This window comes from Peromyscus eremicus, chromosome 8b (genome assembly GCF_949786415.1).
Source record: "Peromyscus eremicus chromosome 8b, PerEre_H2_v1, whole genome shotgun sequence".
Classification (NCBI taxonomy): domain Eukaryota; kingdom Metazoa; phylum Chordata; class Mammalia; order Rodentia; family Cricetidae; genus Peromyscus; species Peromyscus eremicus.
This window is the reverse complement of record NC_081424.1, coordinates 55,785,616-55,808,476: the sequence shown is the minus strand read 5'-3', so window position 1 is coordinate 55,808,476 and position 22,861 is coordinate 55,785,616.

The window sequence follows — 22,861 nt, the reverse complement described above, 5'->3', positions numbered from 1 at the left end:
ATTTGCAGGGGCAGGAAGGTTCTATGAGTTCCCAGCCTGCTGTCTGGGCTCAGCCAGCACAGTGTGTTGATGGCCTGCCTGTGTTTATTGCCCCTGATTGTTACACCAGTTGGGGGAGGCCAGTATGAAAACAATGCTCACAGAGCTGGCCGTGGCCATGCAGGGGAACCGTGCTGGTCTGGAGAACCTCCAGAAAGAGTGTTAGCAAGTCAAGAAGCCTGGAGCTCTGGTGGGTAGTGAAGATTTGGAGCCTGGAGCTCTGGTGGGTAATGAAGATTTGAAGCCTGGAGCTCTGGTGGGTAATGAAGATTTGAAGCCTGGAGCTCTGGTGGGTAGTGAAGATTTGAAGCCTGGAGCTCTGGTGAGTAATGAAGACTTGGAACCAGGTCAACATACTTTTCCTGGAAAGGTCCAGAGAACAAATGATATAGGCTTCATAAGGCCATAAATCTCTATTAAACTGCTATGCTCTAGCTGTGGTGTATGTGTGTGTGTGTGTGTGTGTGTGTGTGTGTGTGTGTGTGTGTGTGTTGCACATGTGCATGTGTGCCTGTGTGCATGTGCTTGTGGAAGTAAGAGAACAATTGCATTCCTACCTCAGGCACTGACTGATGTTGTACCTGTTTTGCGAAACCCCCAGAGACCACCAAGGAGCCAATTTCCAATGTAAGCACATAAGGGTCCTTTTATTGTCAGGTTCAAACCTGGGCCACCACCAGGCATATAGAGGGAAATTTGGTGGCTGGGGCAGGCCCAGGGGTAGAGAGTTTTTATAAGGAAAAACCACAAGTTGGGAATTACATGCTTTGGCATCTTGGGATTGGGTAGAAGGGGATATGGGGCAAGGTGATTTTTTGAAACTATTGGTCTGGACTTTCAGCACAAAACCATATTTGAAGCTATTGGGTTGGACTTTTGGTGGGGAACCATAACTTGCTGAGCTGGATTATCTGGGCTGCTCACCAGGATTATCTGGATATCTTCAAGGGCCATAAACCGCAGACACAATGTCTGTAGAAGCATACTGCCCTGTATCTGTTCAAGTTGTCATGGCACATTCCCGAGGCCCTTCCTGGAACTGAGTACAGCAGGTGGTCTGAGATGGTGGCCCTTCCCTAAGATGGAGTCTGTATTGCCTTCATACTACCTGTTTTGAGACAGGCGCTCTCATTGGCCTGAAACTCACCAAGTAGACTAAGTTGGATGGCTGCAGAGCTGCACAGGTTCACCTGCCTCTGCGGGCCCAGTGCTGGGACCACGAGGGCTTGTCATCAGGCTCTGCTTTGCTTATGTGCATTCTGGAGAGTCAGCTCGGGTCCTGATGTTTGTGAGGCAAGAGTTTTGTTGACTGAGTCCTCTCCCCAGGTCCCCTGAGCACTGGTGTTGTGTGATATTTTGTTTGTGTTTCTGACAAATAAAGCTTGCCTGGAGATCAGAGGGTGGAACTAGCCACTAGTTAACCATAGAGGCCAGGCAGTGGTGGCTCACACCTTTGGGAGGAGGAAGCAGGAAGATCAGGAGTTCAAGGCTACCCTGAGCCGTATGAGATTGAACCAGTCTAAAAGAGAAACAGAGCCTGGCAGTAGTGGTGCACGCCTTTAATCCCAGCACTAGAGAGGTGGAGACAGGAGTATGAGGTGGGTGGAGACAGGATCTTGGCCCCCTTTTCAGTCTGAGGATTTGTAGAGGTCGAAGTGTCTAGTGGCTGCTGCTCTGCTTCTCTGATCTCTCAGGTTATTACCCCAGTATTTGACTCCTGGTTTTTATGGTAAGACTAATTAGGATCACACTTCACACTGGCTTTGCAAAACAAATCACTCATAGCTAACACACAAGGTGTATATTCCTGACTGTGTTCTACTGAAAGGTTTAACAAGTATGGGTGGTAGCCAAGGAGGCCCACTGGGCAAAGTCAGCCAACCAATACTCCTTCCGGCAACTGGAAACGGGCTGGGTATGGATCTTAGTGGTAGAGCCCTTGCCTAACAAGCATAAGGCACCAAATTCTTCTACTAGCCCTGGGGGAATAAAAAGTAGATAGTAACTACAAAACTTAACAGATTCAGATATGAAGTTTCGTGAAGGGGAGATGCTAAGGATTTTCTGGCTTGTGCTATCAACGGGACAAATAATTACTAGGCACCGTACAGGGCACGTGCAGAGCTGTGAGAACAGAGACAGGGTTCCACTGCTCAGGGGTCTCTTCTACTAACAGATGTGAGATAAATGCAACAATACAAAGCAGTTGGATGAGTGCTCCAGCAGAAGTTGTACCAGCTCAATGTCAGTATGAGGAAGTATCCAGGGACGTGTGCCAGGGGTATGTTGAATAAGAACTAAGAAGAGCGTGCTAAGTGGCCTGCATGAGGGAAGACACCCAGCACTCCAGAGTGCCAGCACAGCCTACTGTCTATGAGGGCCAGCGCTGGGACACATGTCAGATGAAGAACAGATCTAAATCTGGTGTTCTAGAATGTTCTCCTCTTGACAGTTATGGGAAGAGGCTGAGGATACAGCCAAGGAAGAAGAGTAAGGTGTGGGGGGGGGGGGGCAGAGGTAGTAGCATTGTAACAACTTCCTCTAGAGCTCTGGGAGAGAGGAACTCAGGTGTAAAGGTGGGGAGTGACCCAAGGAGCAAGAGACAGTGTGTGCTTTGGCCTTGAATCAATGCCTTCCTGGATCTTGGCACAGAAAAGAAGCCACTAAAAAAGAAGCTGATAAAACTCACTCAGGCCACACACACCAGGCTGTGCTGGGTCGGCAGCTGTGCTGGGTCGGCAGCTGTGCTGGGTCGGCAGGCTGTGCAGACCTGACCTAGGGCACTCTCTCCTCCCTCCAGATCTGAGACAGAAATGTGAAAGTCAAGCATTGGGGACCCAGGTTTCCTTTCGGTTCCCTAGGACAGCAGAGGTAGACAGTAAACACTAAAGCAATGCTCGCTGAGGAGCACAGTTAGCGAGCCAACTTGATACAGATTTCTGGTCAAAATATGTAGCCTCTAACAAGATGTACAGGGATGTATGTATATTTCTATGCATTTTCTTCACATGTCATCATAGCTTTCTAAATGAAAGTTTTTGCCTTCGTCAAACAGAAATTAAGTGGTTTCTGTTATGTTCATAGAAGCTTTCATTTTTTTCACTTAAACACCTACCTATAAAATTGTTTTCTGATAACACATCCTAATAACGTATACATTTGAAAGAAACAGGGATCTCGGCTGTCTTTCCTGTAACATCAGCTGGTATTCAAGGTGAAGAATGGGAATGTCCATTCTGCCCAATTCTGAACAACTTAACTGTATTGATTGAGCACTTAGATCAAACTGTATTGATTGATAAACCCTGACGTACATCAATTATGTTTGAGAAGGAACTTCATGATCTGGGGATATTTTGAACTTTCTAGAGCTCATATAGCTGATCCTTCACTTTGGTCAGGCACCATCATGGCCACACACATCTCTACAAATTAGTGAACTGATGGATGTAAATGGCAGAAGGCTCTCCCCAAATCCAGGAGGAACTTCATTCAGGATCTTAACATCTAGAAAACAAAACCCTAAAATCACTATGAATGAGTTGTACTCTGTTTCCAGGGCTTGCTTCAACGCCCTGGATAAGGAGCAGAGTCACGAGTCACAGCAGAGAGCGGTGGGGGGAACCTGTAGGTGGAGTGGAGACCAGACAATGGAGAACAAAGCAGGTGGGTGCAGATGCTGCCTGGCAGAGCATGTGTGCTGAGGACGGAGTGAGTAAGAGCAGGCATCTCTACACCACGCACGTCCTGGTTTTTGTGTGTGCGTGTTCCTTACAGCAACCCTAAGCATCACGTGTACAGACAGGAAGTAGTGGAGAGGTGTGACACTGACTCCAAGACCATTTGTTATGGTTGGAACGTGAAATATCCGCCACAGATTCCTGCAGACCACTTGGTCCCCAGATGGCGGCACTATTTGGGGGAAAATGGGAAGTAGGTAACAAGGTGAAGGAAATAGAATCCTGGAGGCATATCTTTGTATGTGTTTGCTCCCTCCATCCCTCCATCCCTCCCTCCTTTCTTACTGTCCACTATGAAATGAATAGCTTCTTCTGGCCCGTCATGATATTCAGCCTCATCTCAAACCCAAAGTAGTGGATCTAGCCAATGCTGGACAGAACCCATGAGCTGAAGCAAACTAAAATCCCCTCTCCTAGGTATCGACTAAACACACCTCTCTATATGGGGGCGGGGGGGAGGGCGGGGGGAAACAACCTTGGTAACCAGAAACATGGGTGACAAACAAAGAGTCTGGGTTATAAGTATAGATATCACTGACAAAAATATGATGGGTAAGGGTGCAAGACAGCACCTCATCCATTAGTTAACTCAAGTCAAACTCTACCACGGTTGGTATTTCATGGTTCCATGAGATCTGCCTGTAGCCTCCTCCCCAGGCAGGTTACCTGGAACTCTACCCGCACATTCTAGTTTCCAGGCAAATCAATGCCAATGGCTCCCCCACAGACCTGTGCAGGGCCTTGGGAATTCATGGTCTGCAGAATACCTTCTATGGAGAGACCTTTCCATCCTTGCCAGTTCATGAGTCTTCAAACATGCAGGTCTCCTCTACCCTTCCCAACCAAGCTTCTTCTCTCCTTATCTTTGAACAACCCCAGAACTTCCCTCTACTCTGACTCATTCCGTAGTCCAGCCTACAAGAAGGCTCTTTGCCTCCCCAGTTAGACTGTAAGCGTGCTAAAGACAATGTCAGATATGAATTGTGCCCACCCTTTCCCCCACATCTACACATGGCACCTGACTGTAGAGCCTGGCACAGAGCAGGTGGTGCACACTCCAAGAATTTCTAGACTGAGGAACTAATAATGTCCTAGTAGCCGTTAGGTCTATAGAGTGTCATAAAAAAGGGGATAAAAGTATGGTTTTGGGCTGGAGAGATAGTTTCAGGAGTTAAGAGCCCTGGCTTCTCTTCCAGGGGACGTAGATTTGATTACCAACATCTGTAACTCTGGGAAATATGACACCCTCTCTGCATGTGGCACACAGAGACACATAGGCAAGACACCCATACCCATAAAATAAAATCAATCTAAAAAACAATTTTAAGTAAATACATTAATAAAATATATTAATTATATATTTACTTATTTTATTATTTATATTAATAATAATAATAATATATTTAATAAAATATATTTAGAATATAGAGATTATAAAATGTCCAGAATGTAGGTATTTACTCCCATGGAATTAAAGATTCTTCATTACGTTTATTGGACTTCCCTCATCACAAGCCTGGAGACACTGCATGAGCCTTCAAAGGGGCCTTGGTGGGTATATGGGAAGATGAACTTGGGTGTGATGATCTTCGGACAAAGCCCCACGTGAGTCTGGTGGCGCCTTCCAGCTGCCCTGTTAGCAGGAGAGTCTCGTGGCAAGTAAAACTTGTAAGTTCAGTCAGTGAAATCCTGCGCCGCCCCCAGCCTGCCCCCACCCAAGCCGTGCTTCCCTAGGGCTGAACATGCCCTGGACCAGAGACCCAGTACTCCATTGTTATCAGTGGTTAAAGTCGCTCACAATGAACATGTCATTTCTTAGGAGAAGTTTTCCATTTCCTCACTCAGACAGACATTTCTAATCTTCACTGTGATTTTTCTGCAAGTTAGAAAATGACCAAATTTTTTTTCTGTAGAACTCTAAGTGCGCTTTCGTATCTGTGAACATTCTATATATTAAACCTCTTTTCTCCGCACAAAGCGATGACCCTAGTGCCCAGTGTCACGCTCAGGTCCTTTCACCACGTTAGTCTCGCAATGCCAAAGTGCCTTTTCTATTATTTAGGCGTGCCTCTCACTTTACATACTTGGCAGGCATCCACCAGCATCCTGTTGTCACAGCTCTGCTTAACGACCGACCCGTGTCTTCCAGTCCACTTGAGTGTTGGTTGACACAAAACCTCTCTCCGCTGAAGTTAACGAGGGATTTTCTCCAGATGTGAGTCAGACTTGGGCTCCCTCACCCCTGCCCCAGGTCTTTGGATTGGTGATCAGGAGATGGGCACCCAAGTCCAGAATCCTTCCTTTTGTGTTTGTAACTGATACTAAGTCAATACTGTACACTCGGCTGGGAAACACGAGCAAACGCCAACAGAGGCCACGGTCTGTCTGCCCTTCCCCCATCTACGAAGATCTATGCACTTCAGTAGCCGCCCTGCCCTTCTCACCTCCATTGACCTCCCCACTGACTGTGAGCCACCCTGTCATTTACACACCGTGCCCCTGGGGCAGCTTTCTTGTCACTTAGAATGCCCTACAAAAGCCCCCTCAGTCATGATTCCTGCGTCTCCCCTGTGCCCAGGCTCCCTTCTGCTTTTTTCTATTGCTGGGGATCGAACCCGTAGCCTTGAGCATGCTGGACAAGCACTCTACCGAAGAGTCACTCTTCAGCCCCATACTGTTCTTTTCCACACCTCCCTCAAATCATGACAGAGAAAGATCGTGTGAGCTAATGCTGTGTCTTATCAAAGGAATACTACAGCCAAATGCATATGGAAATCCTTGTCTCCGTTCTTTTGCTTCTCCTCTTGTTACCCAATCCCTCTTCACTTCCTTCCTCTCTCCCTCCCTCCTCTTTCTGTCTCTGTCTGTCTGTCTGTCTCTCTCCTCAGTGATATTCAGGACTGAACCTCAGGCCTTGCATTTTCTAGGTAAGCACACTGTCAATAAACTGTATACTCAGCCCTCTATTTACTTTGTTGGTTTGCTTTTTTGAGACAGGGTCTTACTGAGTTGCCCAGACTGGCCTTGAACTTGTGGTCCTGCTGCCTCATCATCTTAGAACACCAGTGACTAAGAGGAAATGATGAGAGCATGGGTGGATTTTGGCAACCGCTTCATATCCTAATTTTTGTCTGAAGTTCTCATCCTCCACTCTCAGTGGGACTAATGTAAGACTCTCCCAAAGTTGACAATTTTGCATTGAGAATTAATTCATCAAAGACAGTGATTATTCATGGAGTGTGGTGGTGGGCCATGCCTTTAATCCCAGCACTCAAGAGGCAGAAGCAGGAGGATCTCTGTGAGTTTGAGGCCAGCTTGGTCTATAAAGCAACTTCCAGGACAGCTAGGGTTACACTGAGAAACCCTGTCTCAAAAACCATACAAACAAACAAACAAAAAGACAATGATTATTCAAATAATAGATCTTAATGGTCCAATTAGAAGAGTATCTTGTCCTATAGGACATTATTCACAAGTATGATAAGATAGAGCCATGGGGGTTATTATGCCCCCGTCATTTTAGAGAGTATTTGAAGGACTGTTGTGCAAGAGGAATTCTTACAAATTTAGACCAAGAAGCTCTGCAAAAACTAAGTAGGACCAAGGGAACCCACTGGAGCAAATGAGGAGTTTGCTGAGCAAAGATGAAAACTGATTCTCAGCCCAGGGCTGGCAGGCTACCTTCCCAAATGTGTAGACGTTGATCAATTCATAGGAGGTACACTCTAGAAGAATGGAAAAGAAAACAATACTCAGAGGGACAATAAGGGGTACGTCTGGACAACACTCTCATTGTGCACGTTGGAGCCGAAACTGTGGGTGTGTGACTGGTAACATGGTCACTGTGTCCCACAGCAAGAGGATAAGAAGTGGGGGCTGGTGTACCAAGTCTGCCCCAACTCCAACAATGAATAGGAGTCCTTCAAATGAGCGATCTTAGCGTACTGTGCTTCTGATCAATGTCTAGTGCTTTAAAATGCTCTGCACACAGGAAACACTCAACCTGTATTGTTTGGGGACACAGTCTCTGCACACAGCTATGGCTCCCCTTGGACTCAGAGTACTAGATTACAAGCACCATGCCTGGCTTCAGTGGGAATATTTTAATGAATCAAAGCCTGTCCAAGTGATTGAGAAAATGACTTTTGTTTTTATTAAAAACAATAATTACATCATTTCCCTCTACTCACTTTCCTCCCACTGAGTCCATTCAGTGTTGCTTGTGTTTCCCATTGGTTCTGGATAACAGATCAGAGGGCTCATCCGTGGGGGACACTGTTCCTGTTCTTTGCACCCCTTAGTTGCCTATAGTTTGTTGTCTGTGGATGGGGTCATAGGAGATTTCCTCTTCCACGTTAGTGTATCTATATGGCGTTGTCCTTGTTCAGGTCTTGTTTAGGTAACCGTATTGTTGAAATATCATAGGTGAATCCTTCTTATTTCTAGGAGACACAAGCTCACGCAGACTTTCTGGTCCACTGGCTCTTACAATATTTTGGTCCCCTCTTCCACAGTGTCCCTGAGCTATAAGTGCAGGGTTAGCGATGTAGATGTATCCACTGGGGCTGGGAACCCCATGACCCATTGAACTCTGTATCTGGACCAGTTGCTGCTTTCTCTGATGGGTTTTGTCCTTTGGTGAGAGTTGGAGCTGCACGTCTCTGCAAGTATAAGGATGGGTATTTAGAAGGCAGTTGAGAACACGCTGGTTTAATGAAGTCACAGTAGCAGGCTCTCCTCTAAGATCCATGACCTCACTAGTCCTGAGCGGTTGGTGGGTTTCCAGTACAAGGCATGATTTTGCTCCTGTTGAGCAGGTCTTAAGTCCAATTAGACAGCTGTTGGGTACCGCCAAGATGCAGCGCCACTGTTGTACCTTTAGGGATATCTTGCCATGCCGATCGTTGTTATGGTTTCTAGGTGTTCCAGCTGGGCGAGGAGTATTGGTTGCCTCCCTAGATTGGCAGCTTGCATAGCACCAGGCAGGAGGTTCTCAGGTCAGATCTTGCTTGAATCTCCCCAGTCCTGTATGTGAGGTGTGTGGTGTCTTCAGCAATAGGGATTTTTACCTTCAATCTCTGGGAAGCAACCAAGGCCAACAGCGACATCCCGTATTGTTTTAGGAGTCTCTTGGATTCCCCTGACCAACAACTCCAAGAGGGGGTTCTCATGCTTGGGTGTTGGGGTTTTATTTGGTACTCTGGCTTGAGGGAAGCATCGTCAGCCCAGCTGACCTAACTTCATTGAAACTATGTATGTATGTGTATACATACACACTTACATGTATTATGTGTAGTTCTAGGTCAATAAAAAGTAATATGATTCCTCATGGCCTTTTCAAACATCTGAGAAAAGAACTTTTGAATTTAAGGTGAAGGCCACTGGTGCTTTACCAGGACCCTTTAGATTCTTTGGCCTAGGATTTCAGAACCCACCCTCCGATGTGGAGCACCAGACTTCAGGATCAAACTAAGTGTTTGCTTTTTGTTTTGTTTTGTTTTGGTCTTTGTTTCTTTCTTTCTTATTTTATTTTTTTAAATTTTTATTTATTTATTTATTTATTTGTTTGTTTGTTTGTTTGTTTGTTTTGAGACAGGGTTTCTCTGTGTAGCCCTGGCTGTCCTGGAGCTCACTCTGTAGACCAGGCTGGCCTCAAACTCACAGAGATCCGCCTGCCCCTGCCTTCCAAGTGCTGGCATTAAAGGCGTGCACCACAACTGCCCAGCTTTTTTAGTTTTTAATTTTTTAAATGACTTGATTAAAAAGAGGAAGTAAAAGTGGAAGAAAAAAAAAAAGAAAGAAATGTTCTCAGAACTTGGGCCTTCTGAAGTGGAGCTTTGCTCTTTTCATATCCATAGTACAATCAGCACAAGATGTGCTGTTTCTAGAACATTCTGGGATGATTGCTTTGCTGCCTAAGAATGTACTTAACAATAGCTCCTACGGATCTGTTTGTATAAAACTCGAAAGGCAGAGTCTTAAAGGGACACCTAGGAAATGTTGACTTGAGCTGGGGCTGGGGCTTGGTTGGTAGAGGGCTTGCCCAGCATGCCTGGAGCCCTGAGCTGCATCCCTGGTGCCAAACACAGCCAGACATGGTGGTGCGGGCCCAATACCCTGAAAAGTGAAAGTGAAAGGGTCAGAAGTTCCAAGTTTTCCTGCCCTACATGTTGGGTTCAAGGCCAGCCTAGACTACAGGAGACCCTGTTTCCAACAAATGAAAAATAGTGATTAGAAATAGAAAAGGAGCCATGCAGTGGTGGTGCACACCTTTAATCCCAGCACTCAGGAGGGAGAGGCAGGTGGATCTCTATGAGTTCCAGGCCAGCCTGGTCTACAATGTGAGTTCCAGGACAGCCAAGGCTATACAAAGAAACCTGTCTCCAAAAAAACAAAAAAAGAAAAAAAGAGAGAGATTAATAATAAAAAAAAGAATGAAGACAGAGATTAGAATTCGGTTATTTCTTCTAAATTCTAGTACTGACTAGTCATGATTGTAAAATTGATCTCTCCAGTGGCCTAACTGTCCCAAGACACCAAAGGTATGGGAAAGAGGAGGCAGCAGAAATGTGAGCATGGTGTCTACATAGCCACTCGTGGGCTCCCAGTGGGATGCGTGCTGAAGCTTTTTACTCTTCAGCAAAGATGAGAGGAGGCTTTCCCTGGTGTACGGGGCAGCAGCGTCAGTTTGTGTGTGACCCGTGGCAATGGAGATGTTCTCCAGTCTGCACAAAAAAAGCCTCTTCTAAGGTGACCGTTGCAGGGACTCAGCCTTCCCTGTGTCTGAATATGGGTCCCTCCCTGCTGCGTCCCTCCTGCGCTGCTCTGTGACAAGTGATGAGCATTCTCAGTCCTTGACTGTGCTCTGGGACTGTGGGCGCCTGGAAGCTCCGGGATGCATGGCAGCAGGAGTCGCCACACTCCTACACTCCTGTTTTCATACCACAAGGAACCAGAATTTCCATCACTTAACGACACATGAAGCGCAGTCCCAAACTGTTCCTGTCAGGTGTGAGGTTTCTGTCTCAACCAATGAGAACAGCTTGAGGGTGGCTTGTTTGTTTTATTTTAAGTCTGGGTGTATGTGCACGTGTGTGTGTGTGTGTGTGTGTGTGTGTGTGTGTGTGTGTAAGTGGTGGGGGAGGCAGAAGTCAACCTTTGGTGGTGTTTCTCAGGATACTGTCTACCTATTTTGTCTTTGTTTTTAAAGATTTGTTGATTTTACTGTATGTGTAAATGTTTTGCCTGTATGTATGCATATGCACTATGTGTACACTTGGTGCTTCTGGATGTCAGGAGAGGGTATTGAATGCCCTCAAACTGGAGTTACAGATGGTTGAGAACCACCATGTGGATGCTGGGAGTCAAATCCAGGACCTATGCAAGCGTAACAAGTGCTCTTAACCACTGAGTCTCTTTCTAGCCCAGTGGTTCTCCACCTTCCTAGTGCCAAGACCCTTTAATACAGTTCTTTATGTTGTGGTGACCCTCAATCACAAGTTTATTTCATTGCTACTCCATAACTGTAATTTTGTTACTGTTATGAGTCATAATGTATATCTGATATGCAACCCCCAAAGGGGTCACAACCCACAGGTTGAGAACCACTGCTCTAGCCACTGTCTACCATGTTTTTTGAGACAGGGTCTCTCACTAGCTAGCCAGTAACCCCAGGGATCCATCTGCATCCGCCTCCCTGGGGCTGGCATGTGCTACCACCACACCCAGCTTTTTCTTTTTTGCATTCTGGGGGTTGAACTTGGGTCCTCATGCTTGAAAGGTAAGCGCTTTACTGAGCCACCTCCCTGGCCCAAGGAGGTCACTCATCTTTTCCAGGTTGAAGCCCATCCTTCTGTCCTTTGTTAGTCAAGTGACATTAATTTCAGGATTTCTAGCTGCATCATCCTGTACCAAATGTTTACACAGGGAAAAGTAAAAGAGCAGGCTTAAAGTCACAGGGCATGTTGTATTATCCTAACACCAAAGCAACACTGAGTTCTGGCAGTGACTGTGAGTGTGTAGTGTAGAAGACTATTGTTCTTGAGGTGTGTGTATCTAAGGGTAACATGTCATGATGTCTATAACTATCAAACAGTTTTTTAAAAATCCACATAGGTATGCACATATCAGTATGCACTCATAATATACATATATAGTATACATTCACAGATATGTATATATCTAGAATGTACTCATAGATATGCATATATAGTATGCAGAGGAATATTCCTTGTCTTCATCAAATGTGTCATCTGTAGTTTTGAATTTTTTCATATCACAAAAAAACTATTGTCTCTAACCTCAAGAAATTCACACATTGATGAGGTATGTGTTCCTAATAATATGGAAAAGGAGGACTGAGCCCAAGGCTCTACAGTCTTCGATGACGAGAGTCTTGGTTGACATACAACCACCATACCCACAAACTTCCAGTATCAAGAAGGAAACCCTGAGCAGATCAACAAGTCCTGCTGAACCCACCGTCTATATGGAGGCCCATGGTTTCCTGAGACCTGGGCTGACTCTTGGGCAGCTCTTTGTTGTGCAGAGGATGGCTTTGGGAAAGCCAACCCCTCAGGAATCCAGGAGGCAGGCTCCAGGTCAGGTCTTAGACCCAAATGTGATGGAGAAGTATGCCAATCATATCGTATCTCAAAGCTGTGCCTTAAGGGTCCATGAAAAGAGAAGGGTCCTTTTGAAAGCTGAATTGAGATGGGTCACTCTTCCAGCTCTTTATCAGTGCAGCGCTGGGTCATCTCTCTGTCATCATGTTGGACCTGAATAGCTCACAGTGCCTCTTCAGGTCATCGGGTGGCCTGGCAGCCCCTTCACTGCTGGAGATACCCAAGATCTCTGTTTCCTTATGACATGGACACATACTTTTCTCTCTTCATTCTCTATCTCCCTGTCTGCCTCATTCATCATCACACTTGTGCATGGAGCTGCCCAGCACACACCTCTACCCGAGAGACAGTATCTTTGTGCCACTGTATCAGAATTCCAGAGACGAGGGAATTTACAAAGAACAAACATTCGTTTCTTACAATTCTGGAGGCGGGAAGGTATGAGATCCAAGCGCCCGTGTAGGACATCTAGCGGGGCCATGTTGCCGAATCCTTGAGTGACAGAAGATGGGTAGGCAGCAGGGACAAACCCCTTCCATTTAGTCCATTGACAAGGACATTAGCCCCATTCTTGATTAGGGAACTCTGATGGCCTTGTCATCTCTTAAAAGGCTGTCTTTTTAACATCAGCAACTAGCAGTGAGACAGATGAGGACCCCAGGGAGAGCACTGAGCAGATGTTAAGCATCGTTAAGAACTGTTAAGATTTCTCAGTGTTGCCCAGCTCTAGAAGTTTATATCGTCAGCACTCTTTCTGAAGTTCGTCTTCCCCCATGTACATAACGACACTGAGAATGGAACAGTTTGACCATCTGAATAGCAAGCAGCCAGAGCCATAAGGACCAGAGTTGTTCATAGCCTGTCCCAGAAAACCACCTGCTGTGTCCTGTGCAGCAATGTGGGGAATCGGGCTCCTGGCACACATAACCACTGTTATTGCAGGAAAGCTCTGGGGAATGTCCTCATACCAGAGCAGGCTCAAAGAGATTAAATGAACCAGAGATGTGTCTAGGAACAGATCCCAGGAGCCGGCCCAGGCCTGGTCCCTGGAATCCAGACTCCGCATCTCTCAGTACCATTTGCCTCTTGTGCGTTCTGTTAGGGGTGATCTCTTGGATATGGATGCCTTTGAAAATGCATACCCACAAATGCACACCAATACAAGGGCACAGCTGTATCGGCCAGCACAGAAGTCTGGTGTATCAGCAACTATACTAAGTGATGGCAAAATTAATTTATTTTTTTCTTTTCTTTATACAAAGGCATTAAGGCAATCAAATCCCCTTTATGATTTAGACATGTGCCACATATAAACCCAATCATGGTTTTCTCAAAAGGATCACTCAAAGCTATTGAATTATTTCAAAGAGGATTTTGGATTTTCTCCGATCCTTCTCTCAGGCCTGGCATCATGTGTGGGTGTGCTCTCCTCTCTGTAGACAGGTCGTATATACAAGGCTAGATGTCCTCGGTTGAAGCGGTTGTGTCCAAGGGGCATGAGGAAATAAAAGCCCTGCAGGGCTGGAAGAAAACCATCCTGGAGTGACATTAGAATAAGCCACTTCTCACAGAAAGGAAAGAGAGAGAGAGATCCGGGAATATGGTGGGGTGGGGGAAGGTAAAGGAAGCTAGGGTAAGAGAGCAGTCGAACTTGGGAGTTGGAGAGATGAGTGTGGAAGACTGGAAGAGAAAAGAGAGACAGTGACAAGAGCTGGTGTGGCAGGAAGTCTCTCCTGTAGGTTCATGACAATGACAGCTTCGGGCACCGTCCATCCATGTCATGTTTCTTCTGACTATGGCCAGAGGCAGGCCTCAAGAGGAACAGGAACCAGTTGTGCAAGTTACATTCGTGAGGTAAATAGAAATATATTTATGTTACTGTAGGCTCCCCAGTCCTCTCCCCTGGGAGCTCGCAGGGTCTAGATCCTAAAGGAAGCATTGTTCTAGATGTGAGAGAGTCAGTGTCCCAGGAAATGGTCAAAGTACAAATCCAAGACCCTAGTGCTCATTCACGGCATGGGCTGATGGGCTAAGAGACCATCCTAGAATTCTAGAGCATCCTGACCCTCTGTGGTGAGTGACTTAGCTCTGATCTCCACAGATCAAACATGCATAAGAGGACATTGAGATTCCAAAGTGACTTTTTCTCTCTGTATTTCTACAAAGGTGACCAGTGACATCCGGCCTACTTTTTTTAAAAGTAGTATCTCTTAAAAATGTTTTTAATTGAAATAGAATTACATTGTTTTCCCCCTCCCATCCGTCCGTCCCTCCTGGCCCTCTCGGATACACTCTCAGGTCCCCCACTCTCAAGTCAAGAGCTTTTCCTGCTTTGATTGTATCTGTTAAATATACGTGTGTATAAATATACATAAATAGAACCTGCTGAGTCTGGTTTTGTTGATGTGTGCGTATGGTTTCAAGGCTGACCACTCTGTAATGGACAACCAATAAGGGGTTTCATCCCTGGGGGAGTCTAATTCTCCTTCCAGCTGCCAGTAGTTCTTTGTCTATGGGGTGGGGCCCCATGAGCTATTCCCTCTTCCCTGTTAATATGTCCCTTGATAGTATCATTGTTCCGGTCTTGTCTATTCGGCCATTTCTAGGAGAGACTGTTTCAGAGCAGACATCTGGGTATTCTGACTCTTACACTCTTTTTTTTAAAAAAAAGCAGGACTCCAGGGAAAAGGGAAGCACAGAGCAGAATCATGCTTCCCCAGACTTTCCCTAAAGTTCAGGCAACGTTGTTGCTGGGAGCTCATTGGCCCGAGGTGTGACAGGGATCCTGGTAAGATAGACAAGACAGCAGGAGGGGGTGGGAGTGAGCAGGAGGAAAGGAGGGCCTGCAGGGTTGGGGGACAGGGGTACAAGAGGCGGCTCTCCCTCCACAGCCAGCATGGGCAGGCAACTGGGAAATGAGGAAGAGGAGATGTTGTCACCACATCAGAAAGGACAAGGCAGGTAAGTGCCCCAGGTCTGGGTCAGGGGAAGCAATGGCAAAGCCAAGCATCCAGGGAGCCTTGTGGTGACACATTTGGTGTCCCCTGCCCTCAGGCACAGAGTGTGTGCCTTGCTCTATGGCTTTAGTCACATCTTGATACCCAGTTGAGAAGGCTGGGACTAGAGGCAAGTGTGAGGCCAGATGGTACCTGCCAGCCCCAGGAGGTCCCCTGAGTGGATCTTCTACTGCCCTGTGCTCCCTGCTCTGTAGCCTGGGGACCGCCTCCAGGCTTCTATTCCTTCTGCCCCTGCAGGCCTGGCAGGCAGTCTCCAGGGCTCAGGGCGGAGTCCTTCACTGGCTTCCTTCCCTGCAGTGATGTGGGAAGGGCGCAGACCCCCCAAGCAGTCCTTATCCAGTGCTGGTCTTGAGAACTATGCAGAGATACTATGATAACTTTTTGAAAATGTGTCCTACATACATACATACACATATACATACATATACACACACACACGTGCATACACAATGAAGTTTTGCTCAACTGAAGAGAAAAATAAAATTATGAAATTTGCAGGAAAATGGATAGAGCTATGAAGTGAGGTGTCTCAGACTCAGGAAGGTAAGAATCCCATATTGTCTCTCATATGTGGATCCTAACTTTTATTGTTCTGTGTATATAATAAAGGGGATGAGATAGTGCATGTAGACCGTGGAACTAGCCAGGAGCCCACCAGAGAGAAACAGGAGGTGTTGAGGAGAAGGGGGGAGGGCAAAAGTCCACTTGGGATGATCAGGAAGTTACCAGGAGGAAGGAGGAGAGGGAGGGGGAAGAAACAAACAGAAATTGGTTTGGAAAGTGCCCTCAGAGACCTAATATTTGTATGCAAGTAAGAAGAAAATTTTAAAGAGGTCAGTTGTCTGCTCAAGGGTTATTTATGCATTTAAAAAAAGAAGGTCCTGGAACCATTACCATGTCTGTCTTCCCTGCCTCATTCACTGTAACCTGAGCCACGAAAGGGATAATTATGGACCAAGTGGTGTCCCAACCATCAGAAGTTACAAGTGTTTGGGAAAATAAATAGCCTTTGAAGAGATCAATTAAAGGGGCGTCATTAGGGTGAGCCCTAAACGTCCTGACTGGTGTCCCAATAAGAAGGAGGTTAGAGTGCTGACAGACACAAAGGAGGGGACACCTGGTGACCCAAGGAGAGCCATTTGTAAGCCAGGGCAATGTCCACCCTGCGGACACCTTGCTCTTAAAGATCTTCCTTCAGGCCCGTGACAAATGCCCACAGTTTGGTGGCCAGTCCTAAGAGTGATAGTAGGGGAAAGAAGTTGGGATTCTCACAAAGAAGGGTGCCAAGACTGCCCGAGGGACCCAAGACAGCAGGCAGAGAACAGAGCTGGGGTTCACATGGAAAGGCTCCTGTGAGCCCCACTGCGGTATCTCATAGCCGTGGAAAACCCAGAAGAGGAGCACTCTTCCTCCAGTCCTCCACACAGGCAACTGCAGAGGCAGAGCTGCAGGGGGCAGAGCACAGCGTGGTGGCCTACACTGCCAAGTGGTGTCTGGCCCGGCGGCATCCTCAGCACATGTGGGTGGCCAGGCTTCAGACGTGGGAATCAGAACCATGACCGAAAGGTGAAGTGGGGGCTCCAGACCAGCCCCCTCCAAATGCACAGCCCATCCTGCACCTCCTCAGCACCCCTACACCTCTAGCCGGGCTTCTGGAATATGGAAAGCCAGAGATAACTGGTCTCCGGGGTGCCTTTTTGTACTAAAATTCTGTGTTTTGGATTCATGATGATGATTCATGATGAGTCAACACGGAAAAGGTTAGAGTGTGTTCTGAAAACCCTGCTGAAGAGAACAGGCAATCATGAACTCCATTGTACAAAGGCTTTAGAGCTGAAAACCACTTCGTTGTTGAACCATAGAACACTCTGATACCAGGAGGACTGACTTCAGCGGAGCTGTTCACTGTGCAGTGCTAACAGATGGACTGTCTGCAGGCCGAGCGGCCTCTGCAGAGCCTTCTGCCTGGGCGTGAGACTGTGTACTGTGGGCCTCGCAGTCAGAGAATGCAATTGGTGTGAAGGAGCGGGTGACATCAGTGTGTGTGATAGCATTAAAGCCTGGCATCTGCGCCAGTTAGTTTTTCTCAAAAATACCTGAAAAAAAAATGCAGCTTCATGAAGGAATGCTTTACTTTGGCTCACAGCCTAGTGGTAGTGTCCATTAAGGTATGGAAGGCGAGGCAGCAGGAACATGAGGCAGCTGGTCATGTTGCGTCCACAGTCAGGAAGCAGAGAGAGATAGATGCTGATGCTCGGCTTCCTTTCTCATTTTCACTCAGTCTGGGCCCCCCAGCTCATGGAACAGAGCTGCCCACAGTCAAGGTGGTAGTTGAAAAGAGAACGGCCCCCAAAGGGAATGGCACTATTAGGAGGTGTGGCCTTGTTGGAGGAAGTGTGTCACTGTGGAGGTGGGCTTTGAGGGCTCATATATGCTCAAGCCACACCCAGTGTCTCAGTTCACTTCCTGTTGCCTGCCGATCAAGATGTAAGGACTCTCAGCTCCTGCTCCAGCACTATGCTGGCCTGCACATCATCATGTTACACCATCGTGATAATGGACTAAACCTCTGAAACTGTAAGCTACCCCATTAAATGTTTTTATTTGTAAGAGTTGTGGTCATGATATCTCTTCACAGCAATAGAAACCCTAACTAAGACAGTCCTCCCATCTCAGTCAACTCAATCTAGAAGCATCCCTCCAGACACTGGTGATTTGTCCCCTGTGGTGATATATTGTGTATCCCAATAAAGTCACTAGATTAGACATAGAGGCCAGACAGTGGTGGTACACACCCTTAATCCTATCACTAGGGAGGCAGAGATCTCTGTGAGTTCAAGGCCACACTGGAAATAGAGCCAGGCAGTGGTGGCACACACCTTTAATCCCAGTACTGGGAAGCACACATGCCTTTAATCCCAAGAAGTAACGTCTGGGCAAAGAAAGGTATATAAGGTGTGAGGAAACAGGAACTCTCTCCTGAGGCTGAGGATTTTGTAGAGGTAAGCTAGTGGCTGGCTTATTCTAATTCTTTTCTTTCAGCTTTTACCTTAATATCTGGCTCCAGGTTTTCTATTTATAAGACCTTTTTAGATTCGTGTTATAGTCCCCTATGTGAATCTAGCTCTTGTCAAGTTGACACAGTGTTAACCATCACCATACTCATATGTAACTCCAGCTTTCCTTCAGAAATAGGGTTATCCATGAAAACAACTTGTGAATCTATAATGCAGCTGGCATTGCCTTTCTTGAGAACTTGGTGGTTTCCAAATATCAAGAATCTTGTCTTAAAAAATAATTTCAAAATTAGAAGGACAGCATCATGGTTTGAATGTGAAATGCCCTGCACAGGATTCATGTGTTTAAACGCTTGATCCCCAGCTGGTGGGAGTGTTTTTGGAAGGCTGTGGAACCATGGAGAATGTGACCTAGCTAGCATCAGTGAGTCTCTAGAGGGAGGCCTTGAACGTGATCCCTGCTCTGCTGGTACCCAAGATTTCTGCTTTCGAATCAGCCTGAAGCTACGGTAGCATCCATGGAACATGTACCCACCATGCCCTCTCCACCATAATGTACTGAAACATAGCCAAAATAACCCCTCCTCTTTAGTTGCTTTTGTTGGAAACTAATTAACTAGTTATTTAATTTTTATGTGTATGAGTGTTTTACCTGTATGTATGTCTGTGTACCACATGTGTGCCTGGTGCCCGGGTAGACCAGAAGACAACATTGCATCCCCTGTGACTAGTTATAGTTGGTTGTGAACCACCATGTAGGTCCTAGGAATCAAACCCAAGTCCTCTGGAGGAGCAGCTAGTGCTCTTACCTGAGCCATCTCTCCAGCCCCTTCTGTTGGGTATTTTGTCCCACAATGAGAGAAGAAATTAATACAAAAGGTCTTTGAAAATCACATCTCTGCCTCTTTGCTCTTGGCTGAAAATAAATTTTTTTCCCAAACAAACCCTTCAAAGTAGACAGAACACTTTCCTCTCTCCCTCCACCTGCAGAATCTCCAGCTGCAGAACATGGCTCAACCCCAGGAGGATCAGACCCAGTTCTGACCTTCCTATCTGGGTACTTCTGTCAAGTTGTGATGTCCCCATCCTTCCCTCGCCCTTAACCCCTCAAAAAGGCATCATTACCCTAAGGACATGGGTCATTATCTCTGTGCACATCATTAGGAACAGCAGAATTTCTTTCTTGCCCTGAGATTAAGCAATGGAAAATACCTTCTCTGACTTTGTATGGGCAGAGGTAACAAGTGCTCAGCCCTACCCTGCTTCTTCCGTCCCTCTAGAGAACCCTCTCCCGGTTCACTCTCGCGACAGACAAATACTTACGCTTGCTTTTCTCATTCAATAAACAAGCCTAACATCTTCAGGTAGATTCAAGAATGTTGGAGTTGTAAGGTATTGAAGCCCTAACGTGACCTACCACTTTCCTGCTGGAGTGAGAAAACTAAAGGTCCCAGAGAACTGAAGATTGTGAAACTCAGCGGTGACAGAACAGGACTGGAATCCAGTTGCCTAAGTCCCAGCCTGAGCCTGTTGGGGTTGGCATCATTTTCTGTAGGCTGTAGCATCAAGAAGGGTGAGGAAAGGGGTGTCGGCCCCACGCCCATAAAGGTACTGTTTCCAGGAAAGAATGCACACCCTCTCCCTGCCCAGTACCCATGGAGAAGCTCCTCGTGGAAGCATCCATAGCCTAATTTGCAGGTGTCAGCACACACTGATGACAGATGGGAGCATTTCTGAATGGTCTCACCACTCAGAACAAAATACACTAAGACTCATTGCATTTTCTTTCTTTCTGTCTGTCTGTCTGCCTGCCTATCTATCTATCTATCTATCTATCTATCTATCTATCTATCTATCATCTATCTACCTGTCTATCTGTCTCTCTGAGTGTTATATGTATACGTGTGTGTGTGTGTGTGTGTGTGTGTGTGTGTGTGTGAGATGTGTGTACACTTGTGTGTAGGATGGTGAGACCAGAGCAGGATATCAAATATCTTGATGTATCACTTTTCACTTTATTTCCCTGAGACAGGATCTCTCATCTTCAAGTAGAGTTCATGTTTTTTGTTAGGAGCCATCAAGTCCCAGCAATCTATTCTCTAAATTCCCACAGTGCTGTAGTTATAGGTATGTGCACAGCAACAGCCAGCTTTTTACATGGGTGATGGGGATTTGAACTCAGGTCCTCAAGCATGTGCAGCAAGCGCTCCTACTTATTGAACCATCTTTCCTACCTGCTCACCCTAATATTTGGTAAAACATACCATGTTCCATTTTCACGGTTAGTGTTCAGTGAGTGGCATTTAACTGCATTCACGTCATTACACAGCATTGCTATTGTTCATTTCCAGAACTTGTCATCACATCACTCACTCTGTACCCATTTGCAATATGCTCGATTGTGTCCACCCCAGCGTTTCATGTTGAAATTCCATTCCCCACTACCTCCAAGTGTCTTTACATTTGGAGACAGGATCTTTAAAGAGGTAACTAGTTGGGATGAGGTCATTCAGGTGGGTCCTAATCACTGTGAATGTGCTCTTGTAAGAAGTGGAGGTCTGGACAGAGACTCACACAGAGGCTAGATCACATGAGAACACGTAGAGAGGGGAGGCATCCGTGAGCCCTGGAGGGAGGTCCAAGAAGAAACCCACCCACTGACACACTGAACTCAGAATTCTGTCCCCCACACCTGAGAGAAAATGGATTTATTTTGTTCAAACCTCCTGGTTGTTGGTACTTTGTTATGGAAGTCCTAACAAACTAATGCTCCATTAACTCAAAACTCCGCCTTCCTCCCCATGCCCAGCCCCTGGCAGCCTCCATTGCACAGTCTCTGTTGGTCTATTATAGTATCACATATAGTGGAATTGCACAATATTTGTCTTTTTGCCTCTGGCTTTTTTCTGTTAAGCATGCATCCATGATTGATCTATACCATATCATGTATCAGTACTTAGTTTGTTTATGTGTCCAAGTCATATTCCATTGTGTGTATGTTCCTGTAATGGTTTGAATCTAGAATGTTCTCCACAGGCTTGCATTTTAAGCACTTGGTCCCCAGCTTGCAGTGTGTTTTTAAGGCTATGGAGCCTTAGAGGGTGGGGCCTGACCAATAAAAGTGGGCCCTAAGGGTAGGCCCACTCTTTCTGCTTCCTGATCAGAGACTATGTCAACAACAGCCACCTCGCACCTTGACACCCTGGACCAGGACAGTCCACTATGACAGTCTGCAATTGTCTTAGTTACTTCTCCATTTTTGTGGTAGTACACCCTGACCAACATAACTTATAGAAGCAGGAGTTTATTTGGGGCTTACAGTTTTAGAGGGTTAGTCTATGACCATCATAAAGGGAAGAAAGGCAGCTGACAGGCAGGTGTGGCGATGGAGCAGGGTTAGTCTACAACCATCATGGAGAGAAGCATGGTAGCTGAGAGTTTACATCTTGAGACACAACCATGACCTGGGAACCTTCCAGAGAGATAAATTCTCAGGTACCACCCACATACTGAATCATAAACTCTGGGGCTGGGGCCCTGTGATCTGACAAGCCCCACAGGTGGTTCTAGTGTGCTGTACAGTGTGAGAACTACTGCTTTGGTGGAAATGAAAAGACTGAGTTTGCAGGGTGGTGGAATTCCGCCTCACCACTTTACCTTTGGGAAAATGATAAAATGGGAATGGCATGTGTTCAAAATTTGTTACATGTTGAAAAAAAAAAGTCACAACACACAGCTTCTGTACCAGGCTGCACTGATTATGTTCTCACAAATAATTTATAAATATGTATTCTCCCATTTATTGTAATGCAATAGAATACTTTATATTTCCTTTAGAAAAACCAGCAGCATGGTTGACCAGTTATCCCCATTGGTTGAATTATGTCACAAATAAATAAGGTCTTGTTTTAAGTAGTTTGTGGAGATCCCAGAAATTGTCTTTCAAGCCACACCATTGGCATTTTTAGGTGGATAACTTGGAAGAACAGGATGAATAAGGTGTAAGGCTGTGTGTGCCTAGTCACAAGGTTGTGAGAGTGAACGTTATTCTTTTAAGGCACGAAGAGCACCCCTCCCAACTTCCAGCTTGTCATGAGTGCAGAAGCTTTCCAGCCATGACATGATTTAAGTGGACCAAAAGATGAGTTCTGTGTAATCAAGTATGAATGGGAGTGGTCTGAGTTGCAGACTTAGTTTGTTCTCAACGTGACAAAATGCCTTAATCTAGGCTGACGTTATACTGTGTGACAGTCGCCTCTTCTCCCACATTCACCACTGTTTTCAACAGCTGAAGACTGAGATATGTATTGTCTGTATCTCTTTTAGCTCTAAAATGAAATCCTATTTGCTGTAATACAGTGCTTTTCAAATGAACATGGAATGTTGTTTCCCCTTCGGTTAAGGAACTTAATGCTTATAGCTAC